Source organism: Ambystoma mexicanum, chromosome 13, assembly GCF_040938575.1.
Source record: "Ambystoma mexicanum isolate Mex_15411 chromosome 13, UKY_AmexF1_1, whole genome shotgun sequence".
NCBI classification, from domain to species: Eukaryota; Metazoa; Chordata; class Amphibia; order Caudata; family Ambystomatidae; genus Ambystoma; species Ambystoma mexicanum.
This window is the reverse complement of record NC_090938.1, coordinates 500,472,436-500,487,090: the sequence shown is the minus strand read 5'-3', so window position 1 is coordinate 500,487,090 and position 14,655 is coordinate 500,472,436. Positions and strand designations below refer to the sequence as shown.

At 43.5% G+C, this 14,655-nt stretch overlaps 1 protein-coding gene across 1 annotated transcript in view; it reads right to left on the bottom strand.

Annotated features, from left to right (window-relative positions):
* The window catches only part of PSMD11 (proteasome 26S subunit, non-ATPase 11), a 996,429-nt gene that overhangs the window by 935,643 nt on the left and 46,131 nt on the right, over positions 1-14,655 (bottom strand). The gene's annotated exons all lie outside the window — the stretch shown is intronic.

The window sequence follows — 14,655 nt, the reverse complement described above, 5'->3', positions numbered from 1 at the left end:
TGTGGGGGATGTTCCGGGGCAATTTACTTGGAGTGATCAAAATGTGAGGGCAACCCTTGATTATATGTTTGGGAACTATGCCCTCTTGAAGTCTACCCTTGAGCTCCATGTATCGCCCTGTGAATTTAGTGACCATGAACCTCAGGTTCTAACTGTTGCGAAATCAGAACTCAAGTGAGAAGAAGGTAACTCTAGGGCATGCTCTGGTTTATTATGCAATGATGCTGGTAGTGTGATAAGATGGGCCAAGAGGAGTCTTGGTAAAATTGGGAAACTTGTAGATACTATAGAGATTACAGGGATCGACTCATTGAGGATTTTGAATGGGAATTAAATTGAAAGATGGATAAAATATCTTACTGGCAGTACTGGAGAAGCCACGGTAGGATGGATATATCCAGTACTAAAAAAATTGCAAGAATTAGGATATGGTTATTAGAAATGCCAAACGCTGCATGAGAAAGGAAATATGCATGGCAAATGCCATTCCCTATACCAAGGGACAGATACTTGCTAAGATCAGGCATATTAAGAACTGCTATAGAGGATGGCAAAAGCGCTGGAAGCTCCCTCTAAAAAAAATAGACAATGGCAGGATATGTTACAAGTATGGAGTAAAGGGAATACTAAGGAAGTCTGGACCCATCTAAATAAAGCCAAGGGTGAGATTAGAGAGAAAACTCTGAACCCTATACAAGAAAACGCAGGGCTTGAACATCTCAAAGGTGGACGGTTAATTGACACATGTAACATACCCCTGAGATATTTGATTGATGGATGGCACCTGGTTGTGGGGATTGCTGAAATTGAGAATAGGATTGGTAAATTGGATCTAGGGGCCCCGGCCCGAGAGGACTGGCGATGCAGTCTTTAAAATGAAATCCGGGACGGAGGGCACATATTGAAAATCTTAATTGATGAGGTGTGTAAAAACCAGACCAGACCATACCATTATCCTGGCAACAGGCTCTCCTGGAACCAGTTCACAAGAAAGGTGATCGTAATCTTCTGAATAATTACAGGCTATTGTCCATGCTCGATACCTCTGGAAAACTGTTTGCATCCTTTGTTTGGGATGCTTTGCAGCAGTGGGTGGATAAGACCAAGATCCTGAGTTATGCGCAGACAGGTTTTAGGCCCGAATGTGGCACCGACCATAATATATTAGTGGATATATTGAGATGCCACTGCACCGGGGGGCAGGGTGTGGGGGGCGGCCTTATATGCCATATTTGTGGACTTTAGGGCTGCCTTCGATGGGGTACGTTGTGAAAAGCTCTAGGCTAAACTGGAGCACTGGGGTTGTCCCACGTGGTTACTCTGCATTCTCAAGGGTCTACATCATGAAACTTCAGTGCGGGTGCGACTGGATGGTAATGGTAGATTGTCAATCCTAATACATACCTGCACCAGTGTTAAGCGCGGGATGTACCATGGCACCTATATTGTACCGTCTATATACTTCGGATCTTCCACTAATTTTTAGTGAGACCATGGGATGTTGTCCTAAAATTGGTAATTGTAATGTACCGTGTATCCTTTATGCGGATGATCTTGCACTATTTAATTATACATTGAGCGGTGCAAAGGATAGGTTTGAGAAATTGGTGGAATATGCAAAGAATAATAAACTTCTGTTTTTTCCATATTAATCACATGGTCGTCGCTTCTAAACGCATTAAATGTCCTTTGTTTAACACCAGCCTTGGTGTTATAGAAAGGGTGGAAAAATACCCATACCTCGGTTTGGAGAGGAGTTCTTCACGTGAATATAGCTACATAAAAGAAATGAAGGGCATTAAGGTTAACTAATCTGATAATATAGGATTGCAAACCGGACCGCTGGGTTTTCCTTGGAAGAGGTGTTGACATTGTATAATCAATGTCTTTGTACAATAGTATAAGCTTTGGATGCATCGTCAATGGTTGACCTCAGGTGGCTTGATGTCATTGAGGGATATTTCTGGAGAAGCATATTGGGCCTGGCAAAGTCTACATCAATAGAGCATATCAGACCGGAGCTGGGCTTGGTGTCCCTAAAACGCTGGGTTAGAATAAATCAGGGGATGCTCGATTTGAAAATTCACATGACTCCAAAATGCCAGCTTTTAGGATTGCTGACTATACAGGATCATGACTGTTAGGCATAAAGGCAAAGACTTCAAAAATCTCATGAGTAAGTGTTTTGAGAAGACTGAATTTTGGTGCCCTGCCAATTGGGGAACTAGCAATAGAGTGTTGAAACATATGTTGAAAAATAAAACACAGGTAAGGGACTGGACTAAGAACAGTGAGTATCTTAGTAGTTTAAGTTCCCACAAAGAAGTGGAAAAAAGTTACCCATCGATATCTGAAAGCTCAGAGCTACCCGATATGTCCTAGCATTGTGGCTAGGAATTTTTGTTTTTAAATTAAGATTGTTTGGGTTAATCTTGGAGCTAGGTATAAGATACCCTGTGTGGCACGCACATGTAGGATCTGTAAGAGTAGTTTACAATTGGAGACGACACTTGTCTAACAAATTTAGGGGCTGGGCCCAGAGATAATGACAACTTTTGGCAGCTTAGTGCATAGTTATGAGACTATCCAAACGGATGCATTTTGGACTTATTGCCTGAACACGGATAATGTGGCATGCATCTTGCTTTATTTAGGCTATGGAGAATAAGAAATACATTGCTCCCGAAATACGATAAGTAATGAGTGAGTGTAATGACCCTCACTCAGAATGAATATTCCCATTCTGATAAGGAGTCTAATGTGTTTTAATGGTCTAGACTTTGGACTAGCTTTTATTACGATTTATTGTTTTAAAAGTTTTAGTATCAATCATTTATACCCTGTATTTTATACAAGATTTTAAAGTGTGTTCATTTTAACGTTAAACCTATTTGGTGAATGTTTAATCCTAATTCAAGGATAATGTCTTAAGTGAAATCTACACTTGTCATTAAGTGATTTGCTTTTAGCCAAATTTTATTTTTGTAAAAGTTTCATAACTGATTACAAATAAATATAATCACAATCAAGTGCAGTACGTAAGCCCACAAATATTGCGTTTATCCTGCAACGAAAGATACTTGGTCAGGATATCACTTAACCTAAGACACTGATCCTTCACACTCAGTACTGTGAAACTTTGTCTCTTGAATTCTTGTATTTTTACATTACACACTGCACCTTACAGTGGTTCCATGTGTTAATATCCCTGCAAAAATATTGCCATACAAAAATATCTCCATATTTTTGCGGCGATAAAGGCATGGAACCTGCGGGGGACACCCCTGCATTATTTTTAAAAGTTCAGGGGACACCCCCACAACCCCCACTCCCAAAAACCCCAAAAATTATCCCCCCAAAAATGTCACCCATGGTCGTACCAGACGACCATATATACAGCAATATTTTTGGTGGGGATAATATGTAGTGATACCCTTACAGCGCAGTGGGGATACTTTAGTATCACCCCAAAGTTTTTCACTTGCAATTTCTGGTTATTTATTATGGGTGCCTAAAGAAAAAACAGATGGCAGCAGTTACTAATCTACTGTTTTTTGCTTTATTGTTCAAGTGCACATTTGTGGTTACCTCGTATGGCTCCTAAATATGCCTAGTGCCTTAAAATGGATATGCAAAAAGATCCATATAGTAATGTGCCCGCCTATCTACCTTCTCAGGCCAGGAAATCCCATACAAGGTCATACACTTGCCCGGGAATGCTGCTGTATTCGTGGTCTAGTGAGCCTGTGTGTGCGCGCCACAAGTCTCAGTCCATATCCCTGGTGCCAGAAAGTCTGCTGATGGGTGAAACTAATAGTTGCCCTGATTGACAACTACTGGATGTTTGAATGGTGCAGATCTTTTCTATTGACGAGCTTGGACTTGCCTTCAGCGCCAGTTCGGAATAAGAGGACTCCTGCAGCAATTCTTCAGAGCTATGTTGGGCAAAGAACCCTTCAAAAAGCAGCTTGTTGATGACCAGAGGAATTCTGCAGTGGACCAGCATCTCATTCAGTGATTGGCCTGGTGAAGCCCTGCTCCCCTGGCTGATCTCAAAGACCCTTATGGAGTAGTGAGACCAACTAGTCTCAACATCTTTGATGTTTCACAACCCAAGAGCCTTTGGAAGTACCCCTGTACTGCCCGGTGCGGACAAGCTCCCTTGTGGGCTACCGCGCAAGAATAGTCACCATTATGCGTTTAAGCCTGGGACTGTTTCCATAAGTCACCTGCTCCTGAAGTTTGTTTCCTAGCATCAAGGGAGCATGCATTGGAGTCACTTCTTTGACCGCTACTGGAAGGGCTCCTGTCGGCTGCACACTGGAATCTTCGCTGGAACTCCTTGCTCCATCCCATGAAAACCATGCTCCCAGCTAGGCCTCCCGACCGATCCATCGCGAACACTAGCTAAATCTGAGTCGGGGGTAAGCAAGTCTGTGCCAGTTCTGCTGCCTCCCCCGTCCCCACCCATGTCCTCTATAGCCCTGTTGTCTATCGCGCTCTTACCATTGGTCGAAACTGGGTCCACTCTCCTGCCCCGGGTTACCCGTGGGTCTGGAAGAGTGAACTTACCAGTCTTCATGCAAATTATTGAACTTTGAAATAGTTCGGAACTATTTAAAACCGCCACCACAAGCCCACTGCATCCCAGAGAATACTTTACCTGGGGAAACCTTAGATTGGACCCGTCACCTTTGAGACCTGGGCCCCCCCCATACATTTTAGCTGCCGCTCCTGGACAAGTGAGTATTCTCTGTCCAATAGCATCTGCATCCACTCCTTGTGCGTTACGTGCCTTCCCTCCAGATCTCATGCCTTCCTCCATCCATCTTTGTTTCTCCCCTGCTTTCCCTCCACGTCCCACCCTCCTAGCATTATCCCGCCCTCCTTGACCCTCATTGGCAGCAGTGCACAGCCCCTACGACCAGAAGCGCAAGCAAGCTCAGGAGTGCTTTTGAACACCGTTGGAGTGGTCCACCCTCCATTTCAGATGTCACTCTTGGTTGACTCCCAGCCCCATCCTCCTACCCACCTGAAGCAGATTGGGCCAGCAACCACACGACCAGAAGGCTCGCTCTACTTTCAGTGCTCCTCCAGGGTCACCTTGCCTGCGCAGCCAATGAAGGGCTACGGTTAAGGGCAGCTCCTCTCTGGGCAGTTCTCCCCCCCCCACTGCCCCACTCCCCAGTTTGCCCCTGATGCAGGCATACACGCTCTACAGCAACAAATAAAGTAAGGTGGTACGGCCTGGGAAAACAGCCATTACTATGCTCTAGTAAAACCCTGCTACTGCATGCCCCTGACAATTTACTTATTTACCAACACAATACAGTAGGGTGGCCAAGCCATTACACTGAGGAAAGGCAGGGTGGTATGTAACGCATTGCACCCGACAAACCTATTGACCGCAGGTTAACATACTCTTGTACTGCTGGATTCTCACACAGCTTATGCTTAGAAAATAGGGGTATTTGTGCCACAGTTAATGATTTGAATCTAGGTATATTTGAACACAATCTACGCTATGAATATAGGAGTATTCGCGATGCAGTAAATGCTTTGAATAAAAGGGAATTTCAACACAGTTATTGGTTTGAATATAGGTGCATCTTCAACACAGTGCGGGATTTGAATCTATATGTATTCACAACAGTCTGCAGTCTACGCCTTGAATCTAGATGCATTTCTACACAACATTATGCTTTTCATCTGGGGGATTCAATATAGTCCATGCTCTGCATCTAGGAGTAATTTCTCGCAGCAGTGTGCTGCAGCTCCAGACACCGTCTGGAGGTGCATACTCCAGACAATGCAAGTATTGAAAGCCGGTAAATACTCTACTTCATCACTGCTTGCCTCAGGCAACATTGTAATAGCCACTGTAAAAGCCAGATGAACTCACAATGAACACTACTTAACACTTGTGATATTTTGATTTGCGTGCACAGTAGTAGCCACTGTGACTGGACCGAACCCAGGTGAGTTCAAAATTAAAATACCAATGCTTAAAATTTATACTAATACATACCAATACGAAGAGAATGTTATACCTAGGCGAACACTAACAGAACTAACCCTATAGAACCCCCCTTAAACCAGTTTAGTTGCCAAAACAAGCATCAGCCAACTCGGGTAAAAATTGTACAATATAAAGAATATAAATGTAAACACCACTGAAGGATCTCCAATCACAGGACACACCCCACCACATCAGACTGCCTCCCCCAACAGTGCTTCCACACAGGACAGACCGGATTGAAGACTACAACTAGTCGCCAAAAAGAATCTGGACACCACAGGACGATTACAATCTACATGAGCCAGATACAACCCTCATCCAACTGCAAGAAATCACAACCACATAGGAAACAACCAGGAGACGACCACAACGGGCAGGCTATTGCCTCTGAGCAAGACAACTGAGGAAATATAGCCACACGGGACTGCAAAAAGGAACATATCCCGGTCAAAAATGGAACCCAGACTAAAGAGTACACAAAAGGAGACAACTACACAGGAGCCCACTGGTGAACTCAATACGTCACCACAAGAAGGCTAGTGCCTCTTAACGAGAACCATAAACATCAACCAAGGAGCCTTGAAACAAAATACAGATGCGCAAGACTCAACCCGAAAATAACTTAAAGGACTCAACTGCCAAACCCATTTCAAATATAATAGCCAGCAAACAGATTACCCACAGGATGCACAAGAGATCGCAACCATTGATACACAGGGAAGCTTGGCCATGGTGAGCTCAGTACTATTCTAACACCACCAGTCCACTTAAGTAAAGTGCAAACCCAAGGAACCACAGAAAGACTTTGCAACTGCAGGTACCACAATCTACAAATCCACAGGTTCCCACAAGAGAAGATCAAACCACAGACTCACAGAAGACCTTTGCAACTGTGAACAAGACAAGAACACTACAGCTGGACGGAAAAGCCACACCACAAGCAGACGCAGCAACACAGATTATGCCATGCACCAGCAAAGGCCGGCGCACAAGAAACTACCAAAACTGTACAAACTAAATGGAACAATTTTGTTCTAACACACCGGGATACACACACACACACACCCCCCAAAGGGACAACATGCCCAACTGAAATAAACTCTTTTGCGAGATGAGATCAAAATCACTTTACCCAACACCTACCCGTGAACCAACCACCCACACACGTAACTGTAGGGGGGATTCTCTTCTAAGGCTAATTTCCCTTACCTATAGAGTCCCCAGCAGCTTTGCTGGATTTGAAGGGTTTATTTCTTTCTCCTGCTAAGAGTGAGACTCTTTTTCCCACTCTTAGTCAGATTGCCGATGTGCGTTTTAGGCTATTTTTTGTGCTTATGGTCCAAGGGGTTTTTCTCACCCTCATAGGTATTATCTTGTTTCATGTGTTTTACACAGCACCCTCAGTGCAGTAACAGAGGGGTGTCACAGTGAACCCCGAACATAGACTCCATACCCTGGGACTGACTACTCCATACCCTGGGACTGACTACTGTCTCCCCGGGCATGTAAAGTCCCCATTGACTTTACTAGTCAATAGTTATGAACAAAACCAGTACAACCCATCTTACTATGGAAGTACTGGAAAGGGTTAATAGTTTTTCCCTAGTATTCATTATCGAGAGGGTACCATCCAGTCCCTCTCACCAAAGTTTCTGGCTGGTGGAAGTGGTTACTACTGTAAATATTCGACCAAAAATATTTCCCTATGGATTTTCCCATTGTTCGAGGCTACCACTTTTACTGACAGCCTCTAACATACCGCCGGTTTATTTTAATATTAACTTTGATCCAGTGTTTTTTTTTGCCAGAACTTTAATATTTCTTTCTCGTGCCTTTCTCTAAAATCCTAACCCAGGTCAGGGATCCTTTGTTTGTCCTTTTGGCAGAAGCCCTCCTTTCGGCGCCACTGAGTCTGGGGTAGACAGGATGTGTGGAAGGGGGAATAGGCACCCTGGACAAGGTTGCCTACGCAACCCAAGTCGCACTCTGCCCTGATAGGCTGGGGGTTCTCCAGTCAGGAGAGCCACCCCACTGTGTGTGTGACAGATAGGCTGTATGACTGGGGGTCTTGCTGCATAAAAGCAGGGTCCTGAGGACTGGAAGACAAGACGCCGCCACTGGAACTAAGAAACAAAAGAGGAGAGAAGCTGAAGACATCTGCAACAACAGAACCAACGGTGAAGCCCTGCAGTAGATCCTCACTACTTTTCTCAGACGACTTGAGAAGATCTTCCTCTGCAAGAGTCTTCTTCCCTTGAGCTGGTGGGGCCAACCAGTTCACCAATCGCCTTCCAGGACCTGCCTTGATCGAATCGCCAGTGCCCTGCACTTGGAGACCAGATAGCCAGGCACCCGTCCACCAAGACTGCGATTTAAAGGAGCGTACCTTTTATTCGTTTTGGCAGCACTGCGGTTGGCTTTATCCCTGGGCAGTGCAGTAACTCGAACCTTCCTCCACGACGAGAGCCTCTCTTCCTCTGCTGGATCTCCGAACTGCAGGAACTGCCAGGAACTACCGCCATCGCAGGAGCCTCTTCCAAAGGTACATTGTTCCGCCATGCCTCCCGTTTCGTTGGGTATCGCTAAAAGGCGTTTTAAATCCTTTACTTACCTACTGGGTTGGCCGCCCCTATCATCTAACATTGTCTTTTACCTTCTGCAACTGCCTTTTCAAATCATTAAACAAAGACTTGACTGCAGCTACTAAAACAGTTTGATCCTGGGCACATTGTCGTGTACCATTGACTCTGGCACAGGCCTATTGCCTCTGGCTAAATCTGTTACAACTGCCTTCTCTAGATTGCTTCTCTCCTAGAAATGTGTTGGTGCACCTAACTCCTATAACCACCTTTTTCCCTTCCCCTTTTTTAATATTGTGAAGTGCCATTTTGCTCGGTTTTCACCTCAGTATTGCATATGCTAAAGTACTGCCTTGCCCATCTTGTTCAATCTACTTGGGAAGTGTTGCTGGTGTGTTAAGTAGTATAACCCTGCATAACCTGTCCTTTCCCACCCTTTTGATAAATGGTTATATTGCCATTTCTGCTTTTACACTGCCGTTTTGCTCAGTTTTCACTCTTGCTCAAACTGTCTACAATTTAAATAGGGAGTTGTGTATACTTTTCTTGACTGTTTTAAATTGCTTTGATAATAGTGAGTTGTGTGTTGATCTTAAGAGTGTGTAATATATATCCTTTTTGATACAAAAGCTTTGGTCAGTGTTTCCTTGTCCCATAGTACTGAAGCCCTAATGTGTAAACCCTGAATACTGCTCATCTCCCTCTTGAGAGAAGTCTTACTGCTTAGCCACAGCTACCAACTAAATCTTTACAGACTGATACCAAAGGGGATTTTCTTGCATATACCTGGAGTCTTAATCTTCTGTAGTGCCCCCTAAGGGAAATGCACAGGATTCTGCCTAACAGTAACGACCAGCCCAAAAAAAAAAAAAAAAGCAGGATCAAAAAGGACTCCAAGAGGAAAGAATCACAGTAGAGGAAGGGACACCACTACATGATACCACACAAAAAAAATAAATGGGTACAACCAAAAGGCACCATCAACCGGAACTAGGATAGGATCAAGATGACGCCATACACAGAACATAACCAAACTAATGAAGAATAACTCCACAGAACCAAACATCCAACCTAATGTTAATAATGAACGTCGGCACAAAGATCACCAAAAGACAGCCAAAGACCAAACAGACCACAATGAACAAAGAAACCCTGCAACTCAAACGTCAGATCAATGACCAAGCACACAACAGTAATCTATGATAGACTGTGCAATGGAGGGCTAGACATCCTATTCCTCACTGAAACATGGCTAACAAAACTACAAAAAGGCATATTGCACAGGTGTCTACCTGATAACTTCAAATGAAAGCAAGCCAAGAGAGAAGTAAAAAGGAGGAAGACTTGCTGTGGCAGAAAAGGATAATCTAAAAAGAACAACCCAACCACTAAACTCAAACTGGGACTCCCTCGTCATGCACCTAGCCTCAGACCCTCAAACAAATGTGATGTTTAAATTAATCTATAGGCCACCAATCTATGACACAATCTTTGTAGCCACTTTTGTAGAAGCTGTTGCCATTAAGCAAGACCACCTGTTCATTCTTGGAGACTTCAACATCTGGTTTGAAGAAGATAAATTCATCCAAACACTAACCAACCAATTGGAGACAATACAACTAACAAATTGATAAAGGATTGACGCACACAGTAGGTCACACTACAGATACAATCTTCAACAGATATCTGATCACTACAGTGCCCCGAATCCATATACTCTGGAACAACCACCTCATCATACCCTGCGCGAACCAAGCACCATTAAGAAATGCCCGAATAGCTGTCCAATCTAGATAAGATTCTGCATCAACATTGTGGACCTTAAAGTGACACTGGAAGCCACAAAACCATCAATCACGACCCTATACTCAACTGGCATAGAAGAAACAGAATCCTAAACTGACTTAGGAAAATAGAGAAAATCCTTTCAACCCATCAAGAAAGAAAAGTCAAGAAAGTTCACACCCCACCTCAAATCACTGAAAAAAATCCAATCAGGCAACTAAAACAAGAATGGAGGAAAAGCTGATAAACAAAAAACATGTAAGACTATACAAAGCAGAAACAAAGCAAAAAAGAAACACTATAATGAATAGATCACCAAAATCAGGCAACACTCAGAAAGAACAGCTCAACATAAAAGATGACGCCCAACTGGATGCAACACTGGTCCCTACACAAAAAATGTGCGATGGCCACACCAAAAGCTTGAATAAAATCAAAAGCATCCAGCAAATCATACAAAGTAGGCCAAACTACCCAACCGCCCATCTCAATCAACTGACACCAGAACCACATACCAGACAATCTCCTCCACCAAATCTCAAAAGATCAATTAGACAGCCTGCTGAACAAAAGCAACATAGCAAGTTCTCCAGGTGAACTCTGCACACCTGACCAGACATCTACACGCCCATCTTAGCACAGAGAACACCAGCAAAATACTAACTTGGCCTCTGCAATCTCAATACCAGCAAGAACAATGCTACAAGCCTCCATATCTACCTACATCAAATCACTCCTTAAAAGATACGTCGGGTATTGTGAAGAGCCCTCCAGATGTAGATCATCTCAAACGTCCCATACTCCTACATGCATCCCGGCAAAGCCCCTAGAAATCTGGGTATACAAACTAATCTCCGAATACAACAAAAACCAGCTACTAGATTAAGCACAAGTAGACTTCAGACCTGTGAGAGTAACGAGACCGCACTGCTATCTATATGGGATGATCTAAAAACCAACACAAACTCTGAATTAATACTTCTTTATCTCTCTGCAACCTTCGACATGGTCAACCACAATACCCTCATCAAAAGATTAGAAAACTTGCATGGGGGGAAATTAGCAACAGCCCTTCTCTGGCTAAAATCATTCCCAACAGAACAGAAGCATGACTAGCAGCATTCAAATCTACACCTCAGAATACAGGAGGTGGATTCCCAGAGGGCTGTCCCCACTACTGTTCAACCTCTACAAGAGGGCCCGTATCAGCCTCCTCAAAAAGCACGGCCTCACATGCTACAAAATTACGCATACACCAATATCTACAAAAAAAAAAAAAAAAAATCAGTGCCAGTGTAGAGGATAACCCCACACTACTGTTTCAAAGAACTAAACCAACGGCTGACCAGCAACAACCTTAAACTCAACCAGCACAAAACGGAAATCATGATTACACCCAATGAGCAGGCGACCAACCATTGCATACCATGGCCCACTGAACTGGAAAACACACCAGAACCATCCAAAGTCGTCAAAAATCCTGGAATCCTAATGGACGAGCCAACATGAGCCACAAGTCTACGAGATAATTTAAAAAAATGCTTATTCCTCTGCACACAATCAAAAAGATACTTCCCTTCTCCACACACAACTCACAAGAATCTCTTATGTCAAGAATATATTTTGACATTAGCATCTACCTCGGAAAGCCAGAATACCGGTTGAGGAAACTACAACGAATACAGAACACGGTTGAAAGGCTTCTCCTTAAACTCAGCTGAAAAGACCATATCATACCAGAGGACACTACATTGGCTACCAGTCTAAAAGCGAATCACCTTCAAAACACTAACAGCAATGCAAAGCCAAGGTGCAGAATTCATACAGTAGAAAATCATCTACAAACCAACACGAACATTTCTATTCAGCAACGACATCCATCACCCCCCCCCCCCCCCCAAGAAAACATGTACAACATAGGACCACATACATTTCAGGAAGCTGCTAAATAAAATGGCTCTTACCACTAGGGATGTAATGGTATTACGGTATACCGTTAAAGATACCGTGAACCACTTAATTGAACAATAATAACCGTCACATTGTTTATACCGGTATACCGTTCATACCGTTAAGTGTGCTTTTCAATCTGATTTGGAAAGGCTGCAGTAAGCAAGTGCTGCGCAGTCTTGGTCTTGCACTGTTGGATGTGCCGTCTGCCAAGTAGTTTCAGTTGGAGCAGTTTTTAATGCCATTCCATAAACCACACGTGCCTGACACAAAATCAATATGTTAGCAATAGGAAGAATAAATACAGTGCCAAGAAGGAAAAGGGTTTACTTTGGGTTGGCGGTTTGGGGTTTATATATTTATAATGGATAATGTTTTCTAAACATATGACAATGGGGGATTTCCCTGGTTCCATCATTGAATTTACATATAATAAGTCACAGTGCGAAATTTACTCATCTCTGTGGGTATTTCCCTGCTGCCATACCAAAGTGTAACATGTCCGTGATTACTGAACACCTTTTGGCCCACAAGTAAACTAAAGGCTGTAACGTAAAGAGTGCGTGTGTGTGTGTTTATGCGCATAAGCGTATACTACCATCAGACTCCATTGATCTGTGGCATGCAGGTTATCAAGATGGCAACATGTTCATCTTCACCAGTAGCCAGTGGGGGGGCTAAAAGCCGAAATGACCACTTAAGAAAAGCTATTCAGTTTGCTTTGCCAGTCGCAGCAGGGCTCCCCTTGCCCCTCCTCCTCTCCACACGTGTTTTTGTGTTTGGTGGAAGCAAGGGGTGGCATTTCAGTGGAAAGTATGTTGAAAAGCCCAATTCTGGCCCTGGGTTCCTGGTTTTGTTTGTGATGATAAATCTGACAATTTATGACCTTTTAGAAAATATTTGTTAAGATTAGTTAACTCCACCTGCTATACCGCGATAACCATGATATACCGTCATTTGGCAAGAAGGTTATTGTACCGTCCTAAAACTAATACCGTGACACCCCTACTTACCACCCAAGCCGAAGAATACATGTAAGCAACAAAATCAGGCTCCCCATAACTAGTAAAAAATGCGGAAAGGGACTGCCGCCCACAACCAACGGCGTACACGACGTGGATCAAGTTGGCTGTTATAAACGAACCACAACCCTACCTCTACCACACCACAAACTGCACACACTCCAAAACACCCAACTTGAAACCAAACAAATACACAAAAAGCACCCATGCACAGTAATACCACCACATGATAAACAACCAAAAGCGCACCAATGCTCAGTGACCGGTTTCTACGAACTGAAACTGCCAACAGCACATCAAAACTCCCTTGCTCTTTTCCCTCAATAGCACTCTCCCCAAACCACCTTCCATTGCAGATCCGCCAGGGCACCAAGAGACTACCAAGTGGCAGCAGTGCACGGTACAAGTCTAGATAACGTAACTTGTGTTGTATGAGATATCAGAGGAGTTTCCAATGTGTTTGGTCAACACAGTGGGTTCGAAGACAAACGGGACCATGAAGCAGGAAACTGTATACAATAATTACATTTCCAATGCTACAGCTTTGTATTTGGGATCCAATTCCTCATGCTCTACTGTGTTCGTTTTAGTCTGCTCTGAAAAAGCTCGAGATTATGTGCCAACGGCCCAAATTCCATCACAAAATGTATGTCAAAAAGGGGCCACCATAGGCACATGGTCTAAAGCTCATCAACATGCAAGTTTATAAATCCAAATATCCATTAGCGAACAAGATGAGAAATAGAGTTACATTAACATAAAGAACCAAAGTCGATAGATGCTGTTCTGATATATTTCAGAAACATTCTATATAGACCAGACATGCACATAAATGGATCCATGTGATCACTGCGCCACGGAAAATTCTGTAAACTGCAATTCCAAATGAAGAAATGCAGGCGCACAGCGATCACAGATTGCACATAAGATGCGAAATTTGCAATCGCCATTAGCTAGTTAGTGATATTTTACTCTTGGCGAGTAAGAAATGGTGTGCTATGTGTATGTATAAAATTGAGATGGCAAGTGACTAAGGCTGGCCAGTAGTTTGCAACTTTAATTTTTGCCCCTGTTGCACATCTATGTTTTCCTGCCACAATTCCTGCCTTGCGACTGCAGACTCCTACCCTACAAAGGGAGCGGGCGACACCCCCTCACCCCCCTCCCCCCTTCCGCTTGTATGGTAGAATGGGTTCTCTTAAAGTAGAATGTTTTTTTCAAAATGCTGTTGCGATACCACAAATGCCATAACAAATTCCATTTCTTCCACATCACTAAAAGATTGTGATTTTTATATAAG